This window comes from Vitis vinifera, chromosome 19 (genome assembly GCF_030704535.1).
Source record: "Vitis vinifera cultivar Pinot Noir 40024 chromosome 19, ASM3070453v1".
Classification (NCBI taxonomy): Eukaryota; Viridiplantae; Streptophyta; class Magnoliopsida; order Vitales; family Vitaceae; genus Vitis; species Vitis vinifera.
Genome location: NC_081823.1, coordinates 1,601,434 through 1,610,649, shown reverse-complemented (window position 1 = coordinate 1,610,649; position 9,216 = coordinate 1,601,434).

Genomic DNA, 9,216 nt, shown 5'->3' with positions numbered 1-9,216 from the left:
TTCCTTTTACTTTTTTTTATATAAAAGTTGAATTTCTTTTATTTTTTATATTCAAACAAAATATTTTTTTTAAAAAAATATTTAAAAAACAAAGTATTCACAACAAAAAAACCCCTTAGTTTTTAAATTGAAAGTTTTGAGAGTTCACATGTTTATATATGTATATACATTTTACGTGTTGAACAAGTCCTCGACTTAATCCAATTTGATTAGGTTTTGGTAGGGCCTAGTTGAGATGGGACCCACTATGAAGATCGTTGCATTTGTTACACATGTAGAGAGACATGAAACCCTAACAAATTAAAGGGTATGTCTCACTTTGTTTGTAAAGTAATGCAAAGTTTCAACCTCTCAAGTTGATCCTTCAAATGGGGTTGTGACATCCATTATTATTGTGTCTCAATTTGGTACAAATTTGAGCCCTATCCGTACTCTCTTATGGCTTGAGATTCTTCACCAACTCATTAGGAAAGGGTCAAATCTTACCATATTCCAATCATATGGAGGGTAAGTGACCAAAATTTGATTTTTTTTTTTACCATTTTCAAAATCAATTTTCTTAGACAATTGATCCCATAAATCTTTACTCGTTAAATCAATCATTTGTATATATTTTATAATATTTGATAAGAAAATTTTTATATTAATAAAGAGACTGACCATACCGCTTGTATCTTTATTATATGATTGTTATGATTTAATCGTAATTTTATTTCTTAATCATATTTTTCATACTTGATCTCATTTTTATTTTTATATGTATCCAAATGAGACTAGAAAGTACACATTATACCGAAAAGTGGATAAAGACTTCAACTAGGAAATAGTTGTAGTAACAACTTTGGTTCAATGAAAGTTTACAAGGGCAAAGACCACTATTTGTATAATAATTGAGAAAAATGCAGAGAATTAATGAGGAAGGCAGTTGAAGATTTTAAATGAGTAGAAAGGCTTGCAAGTTGCAGCACTGAATGCAGCCATGTGAGCAAAGTCCAAGCCTAGTTTCAATATATACATAGAGAAAATAAATAAATAAATAAAGAAGATCACAACAAATGGTGTGGGGGTGGGCTTAGGGTTTAGGGTTTAAGCCACAAACCAATCCTCCCATATACAGGTTGGAAAAAGATGGGCAAGAGAGAGGGGTGGCATGTGTTCACATAAAGGGGAGATAAGGATGGAAGAAGGAGAAAAGGAAATGACTCTTAGACAGATACAAAAGTTCTACAAAATGATTCCACACTTCTGCAAAGTCCTCTCCAAAAACCAAAACCAAAAACAAGAACAATCTCTTTGTTTTCAACATCTCTTCCATTGCCATGTGGTCTTCACATGCTCTTGCAGCTCCCATCATGAGATTTTTTTTTCTTCTTTTGTTTTTTTTTTCTTTTTTTTTGAAAAAAAAAAAAAAGACCCTCTTTTCTAATCTGTACCCACTATTTAGCGAATGGGTAGGTCAAAATACTTTTTTCTAACATTATTCATGGAATGATAGTTGGGCTTAGAGTTATATCAACTAATGCTAAGATTAGTCTACTAAAGGAATGAAAATGACCAATATAGAGAAAAATAAAAGACGAAAAACAAAAGATGTCAACAAAATGAGGCATAAGGAAATGGAATTGAGAAACCATGTGTGAAGACATCACACTCTCCTCTCATGAAGACAAAATAACAACAAAGAATACAATGCAAATACATCATCACCCTTTCCATATTTCAGACCCCAATATGCCTTCTTTTTTCTCTATATCATGTGATGAGCATGGTGGGTCTGACCCCATGATTATTGGGTCTGCAACACTGCAGTGTAATCCTTAAAATTTCATGAATCCGTACTCTTACACTGTGGTTTTCAAACTCCAAGACATTCTAAGCTTTCCTCATGTCTCTCACATGGCAGGTCAGCCTCTTGGAAATTTCAATGCCCTTTTCATATATATTATAAATAATAAAATAATATTATGGTTCCACCTTGGATTTAGTGGTTTTTAACCTGTGGGCTTGTGCCCATCTAAGAATAGAGGGTTTTAAGCTTTGATTTTAAGCGGGTTTTGGGAGGAAAAGCAACAAAAGTTTGTGTTTAGGGCAGATTCCAAATGGGTCTAATCATAAGTTTTTTTTTTTCAACCTTTTTTCTTAATTTGATTTAATATAATGTTTTATCAGATTAAAGTCATTGATATTATATGGGTATTTATAAAAGTTGATGAATGATTTTTTTTTAGGGCATATCATTTCACTTGGAATAGTGGTGTAAAGGGAGGGAACATGCTTGGTATGCCCTATGGCTAGGGTTTGTGGATGTGTAAAAAAATAAATTAACCTTCTACTTCCTTAAAAAATAAAATAAATTACACCAAACAATACTTTTTAAGAATATAATAAGGTAGGCCAGATTCATGTCCGATATTATTCTTATCTTATTTTAGGTTTCACTTTGATTTGATTTGTTTTGTTTTTCATTTTACCTTACCCCGAGTTAACCTACTTCAAATTTAAGGTAAAGTCGGGATTTGAGTGATCAATCATGAATCCACTTTATTAATATCTATAATATCTTTATTAAACTTAAAATGATTTTTATTTTATTATATTATGACAGTTATGTTTACTTAACTTGCTTTATCATATATTTAAATTATAGAAAATGATTCATGAGGGTTAAGTCTTTGACTTTTCTAGTTTTATAAAATTCCTAACAAGTATGCTATAAATTTATTTGGAGAAATTGGCAATATAATATCAATCTTCAAGTATCTCTTTCTCTCACTTAATTGTATAAAATATATTGTATTTATTTTATTTTATATAAATTATTATAGGTTATGTTGTGAAGTCTTTTATGAAATTGTGGGCTTGAATTGCTCTAACTTGAATATTTTAATATTGTGAAGAGATTTAATAAAATATTTTGTTGAAAAATATTTCAAAATTATAAGAGAGTGAAAAAATATTGAGTTAATCTAGAATTTGTTTTTTTTTTAAAAAAAAGGTCAAGAGTATGAAAATAAAAAGGACATATGAAAATAGATCTCCTCCTCTCTCTTTTTGTTAATATAAAATATTTTTATTTCATTATTTCATTTCTTATTTGTATGGATTTTTGCACAATTATGAAATGATATGCAAATTATGTAAGGGCATAAGAAACTACATTTAGCTTAAGAAGCAAGCATAAAAATCAATGGAAACCCCATTATGGGCTCTTAATACAATAGACCCAAATCAATGTACATAATGAATTCTTCCTAGGTGACTTTTGAAACAAGCTTTTGTTAGAAAAACAAAAATCAATCATCAATTTTTATTTATTTATTTTTTGGAAAATAACCCTTTTATTTTTAAGAGGTACATTTTTCTCGACTTGTCAAAACACCATAAGAATCTTTGAAAATAATGGTCCTATGTATTGTATTATAGTAGGGTATTATGTGTCTGGATCGAATAAACTTAATTTATAATTATTAAAGTTATACTCATTTATGGAAATACTTTTATTATTATATTTTAAAAAATAATCAATCTAAAAATATTACTATTTTCCGATGTATTCATAGAAAAATCTCTATTATCAATCCTAACAAAAAGAGAAAAAAAAAAGCACTTTTAAAGGAATCAAAATAAAACAACAATGACTTATTGATAATTTGATTATTTGTCGATAAATCAAACACGATTATGATTCCTTATTGAGCACACATTTATTGATTAGACTTTTTGAATAACCTTGTAACAAAGATACAATGTATTCATTTTTTATCAAACAATGAATTAAATAAAAGTTAAGTCATTATCATATTATTTGTCATCATTATATTAAAAGCAAATTTAATCATATTGAATTCTTTCTATAAATATCTTTCTACTATCATGGTCTGAACAAAAACAAAAAATATAAGAAAAATTTTGAAAAAAAAGAAAAGAAATTAAAAGATTGGTCTTGTTTGCCAGCAAATCAAACACATAGCCTCCACACAAATGATGCGATTGGAGGGGGACCTCCACTGTGGAGCCACCATGGCCGGCTGATTCAGTCCAAGTATTTGTGTGAGAGAAATTCCCAAAGTCCATTTTAGGATCACAAGCTTTTGGGATAGAGATTGATATGGATTGACATGTTCATGAGACCCTTGTTTTGACATCTTCCTCACTTCCACAGCTGTATTTCTCAACATAGAATTTGTCTTTCCTTTTGATACCTTTGTTCCTTTCCCTAATTTTCATATTTTTGCCAACATTCCTCTAAAAATAATCTCATTTCTATGAAAAACAAATCTTTTTTTTTTCTTATGAAAATTTTGAATTAGAGTTGCATATTTTGATTTACATTTATTTTTAGACTTTTTATTTTAAGATGGGACCGTTATATTTTGAGTCGAAAAAAATAATATATTAATTAATCAGACTGAAATAATGTTCTATTATGTGAATTAAGAATGAGTTGGAACTTGGGTCTTGATCTTGCATAGTATGAAAGTGATGTAACTATAAGATTATTCGCTCTTTCTAATATTATTAAAATATTCATTTGATAAATATTAAAGAAGACATCGTGGATGAAAAAATAATGGTAACGATCACTGTCAAAGGTTGAATTTAGTGAATGTGAATAAGAGGCCTAAAAAATAAACTTTTCATGAACACAAAGTTCAATGATTGATATTGAATTTTTTTAGAGATGAAGAGTTCAATTTCAAAAAGAAATCATATTTCAAAAACAATGTGAAATAAAAGTTTTTTCATCACATTTTTTAATTCATCGAGATTTCAAAAATTATAAAAAAATGTCATGTTATAAAAAATCCTTTTCTTTTAAATTTCATGTTACTAGTTCTACTAATACTAGACAAGGGAAATTAATATTTCTTCTTATTATTTTCTTTTTGTTCATATTTTTCTAAATCCAATTTTGTACACTAAAATTTTCAAAAAGCCTCGAAATTTGATGTGAATGGAGCCAAATTCCTTAATATTAATTTTTTTTTGGTTATAAAAATGACAAAAAATGCCCAAAAAATAATAGAATTTGCACAAAAATGTCGATATTAACCATACTTAGACATTTAATTATTTCCATATTACCTTAGATTATGGTATAAAATAACTTTATATTAAATATGAGATGCCTTACCTTCCAACTTTAATTTATTAGCAAGTAGGTAATACTATATAGTTTATGAAAAACAACAAGAATAAAAAAATTATCATATGCTCATATAAATTAATACAATGCCCAATTGGGATGAAAGCTTTGGGCTTAGTACAATGAACCTTCCCAAGAAGATGTAATGCTTAAGAAAATATGATTCTGCACTTCATGGAAAAACTCTCCATTGCCTCGAAATGAAATAATTATAATTAATAAAATGTTTTTAGAAAACATGTTGTGCTTACAAAAAGAAAGTGTTTTTTTGTTTTAATCTAGTCCTTGAACTTTGATAAATATCATTTTTAAATTATTAGACTATAAGCACATTATGTAAGCACACGATTATGCATCGATGTGAGAGCTAAGTTTTAGTATAATTTATATGGGTGATCATATTTTAAAAGAGAATAATCAACATGGTCTATGGATATCGATAGAGATATATTTCTTAAAACAAAACATATGTTTAGGTGGATGATATTTTTCATCTCACTCGATTTGACTTTATTAGCATTAAAATTTTATTTTATTTATTTAATTTTTTTTTAAAAAAAATACCATTTAATTTATGATTGATGTCCACACGCTGCAAAAAATAATGGTATGATCAACTGATAATTGATATTTAACTAATAAAAATGTCATCAACATAAAATTATTTGATTTGACGACAAATAAAAACAACATTAGGTAATTAAGTTATTAAGTTCGAAATTTAATACATTCTAAAACCCTTTCGACATATAATAATATGCTTCAATCCTTTTTTAGTTATTAATGCATTAAAGATCAAACCCTAAACGTACCATGACAAGGACATGAAAAATCACCCCCAACGACCTCTTCCATTACCATATATTAATTTACTTTTCACATTATATTCCAAAGTATATTCCAATCAAGTGATTAAACAATCTTAGATGATTGGCTTAAGAATCCTAGGAGAAAAACCCACCTTCAATTATTAGTAGTGATTATTCATAATATTTGCAAATTTTTTTATTGAAATTAACATAAAATAATTGTTAAATTGAGTTTAATACAAGTCTTAAGGGTCAAAAATGAATCATGAGGTTCATGACCTTATTCAAAGATTAAAGTCAAAATGATGCCAAATGTAAACTATAAGCAATTAATCAAGGCAATAATGGGTATATAATATTACTCCTAGAAAAACTAATATTTTGAGAATTTTAAAATATAAATCATAAATATCAACGAAGTGATATAAAATAATTCTTAAATTAATGTGAATTAATCTCAACCTAATCCATGGTTATAATATTTTGTGAATAGATTATTATAATAGTTAGAGTTATTTAATTGAAAAGGTCATTGAAAACTAAATTTTGAAAATCTAATATTTCATCCTTTTTTGACCTCATTTGACAAAAATATCCTCATTATTTTCTTGTGAAAATATATGTTTTTAAAATATGTTATAAATACTTGAAATGGTCAAAGACATTTATATAAAAAAATGAGTTACTTTTAAAGGAAAAACATGGAAAATGTTAAATTCACAAGTATAAGAATTATTTTATCCCTTTTAATAAATGAATTCTAATAATTAGGTGAAGGTCAAGTTATTATTTATTTTTTCTTTAGTCTCCTTGATACATATTTTATGTATATATTTAGCCCTCTTTTATTTCCAAAGAATCAATTTTGGTCCAAACAAACTATAAGAATAGTTATTATTAAATTTATTAAACTACTAATTATTTTGTTTTTTATAGTGTTATTTGATTAAAAGGGTCATTAAAAACCCAAATTTTGAAATCTAACCCTTCATCCTTCTTTGACCTCATTTTGATAAAAATACCCTCATCATTTTCCCGAAAAAATAACTCTTTCTTTAAAACATATTGTAAATATTTGAAATAATTAAAGGTGTTAATGTTAAAAATGGATTACTTTTCAAACAAAAATATGGAAGAGGTTAAATTAACAAATATAGGGGTTATTTCATCCCTTTTAATAAATTAATTCTAATAATGGGTTATTTGATTAAAAAGGCCATTAAAACCCCAATTTTAAAAATTTAAACCTTCATCTTTTTGGTCCTCATTTTGAAAAAAATACCCTTATTATTCTACTATGAAAAATATTTAAAATAGTTAAGAATATTTATGTCAAAAATTGGTTACTTTAAAAAAAATATGAGAATATATAAATTCATAAATGTAAGGATTATTTCATCCATTTTAACCAATTAATTATTTTTTATAAATAAATTTGTGTATTTTTAAAAAATATGGGAGTTTAATTTTTTTTCTTTCACTTTATATTGGGAGATAGAATTAATATTGAATAATTCACACCAAAATTAGATGGAATTTGAAATCATTATATGCTGCAATTTAAGTAAATTTTTTTAAAATTGCCACAAACTACAAACTAAAAAGTTTTCTTTATTGACATTTAGGAAAACTCTTCCTTTTTTTATTTGGAGTGATTAATGTAAAATTAGTTCTAATTATAGTAGCAATCTGTGATTGAATGAATTTACTTTAAAGTCAAAAGTCCAATTCAATTAACTTTTTTTTAATGGGAAAATTTTTATAATTTGGGGTTAAATTAGATTACATTAATTCGAATTATTAGGATTAAATTAATAATTATGTCTTTTATTTCTTAATCTCATCTATCTCATTTCATACCATAAAATAATTTTACAAAAAAGGCCAAAAAAAAATAAAAAATGCCAATGGCATCTCATTTGATGGTAGATGAAAATTGAAGGTAAAAAAAAAAAAATAGAAACATCGACAATAAAAAAACACAAGTAATAAAAAAAAATTGAAAATCAATATAAATTATTAAATTTACAAAAAAAAATCTATAATATTGAATAGGTAATATATCAAAAAGTTTTAATATGATTTGTAGATTTTGATATATTATTTGAATATAATAGCAAAAAAAAAATATATATGATGTGAGTTTGGTTGGTCATAGTATTTATGTTTGGTTATATTCTTTTTATATTGAATATATTCGTTATGTATTATACGATTTTTTGTTATATTTTTTATATCTTGAATATATTCGTTATATGTTGTATCTCGATCATATTCTTCATATTTTAATCATATTGATTATATGATTGATCGTCTTCTTCGTACCTCTTTATATCTTAATAACATTCGGGACATGAAATGATATTTTTTGTGTATTTCTTTTTTATGATTATATCGTTGGAAAGTAGTATGGTGACAAGGATATTGGATACGTAGGCTAAACCTAAACTTTAACCAAAGTGGATTACTATGGTTGAAGCAAGCAGCCCACGTCACATTTACAATCCGACGTGTCAAAGAAAACTCTAGATTAGATATCCGTAGTGTCTACATGGCATCAAAAATTGAAAGGCCTTGTCATCATTCCTCTCTCCTGCAGCCCCTGGACGCCTCCTCCTCTACTGTCACCATCCTCTCCACTCTCCACCGTCTTAACGCCGTCTACACTCGCCCTCCAAATCCCAACAATCCTCCTAACCCCGTCGCCTTGTCCGTTATCTGCTTAGCTGGACGCCACTGCCTTCTGAATGGGCCAGCTGGCACCCCAACTCTCTGCACATGGACAGCTGCTTCTGTCGCCAATCCCATTCCATTTTACCAAAACACCCCTACCTTCCACTCTATTTACCGCCCCACCATTGCTATTTTTCCCATTTTTCGTACTGCTTTCTACAAGACTAACTCATCCAAAGTTCCAAACAGCCCCGTGGAGGGTAGTTCAGTAAATTCATGGAGGCTCTTCAAATCTTGCGTTAGCTTCTGGTTTGCGTAAGAAAGTAAAAAAATCTTGATAGTACAGGCATCTAGGTGAATAAATATGGGAAATCTAGGATGTGTTCGCTCATACCGGATCTCAAAGACTTTATACCCGTTTATTATATATGGGGCCCACTTGGAGAGATCAACGTCGGGGAATTCGTTTCATTGAGAGTATGGTTGATTAAAATAGCTTAATCATGATGAAAGTGACAGATCGGACGGCGGGTAGGCAGTTTTTTTGTTGATTAATGGAGTGTCTGTTAGTGTGGATGTGGGGCTACT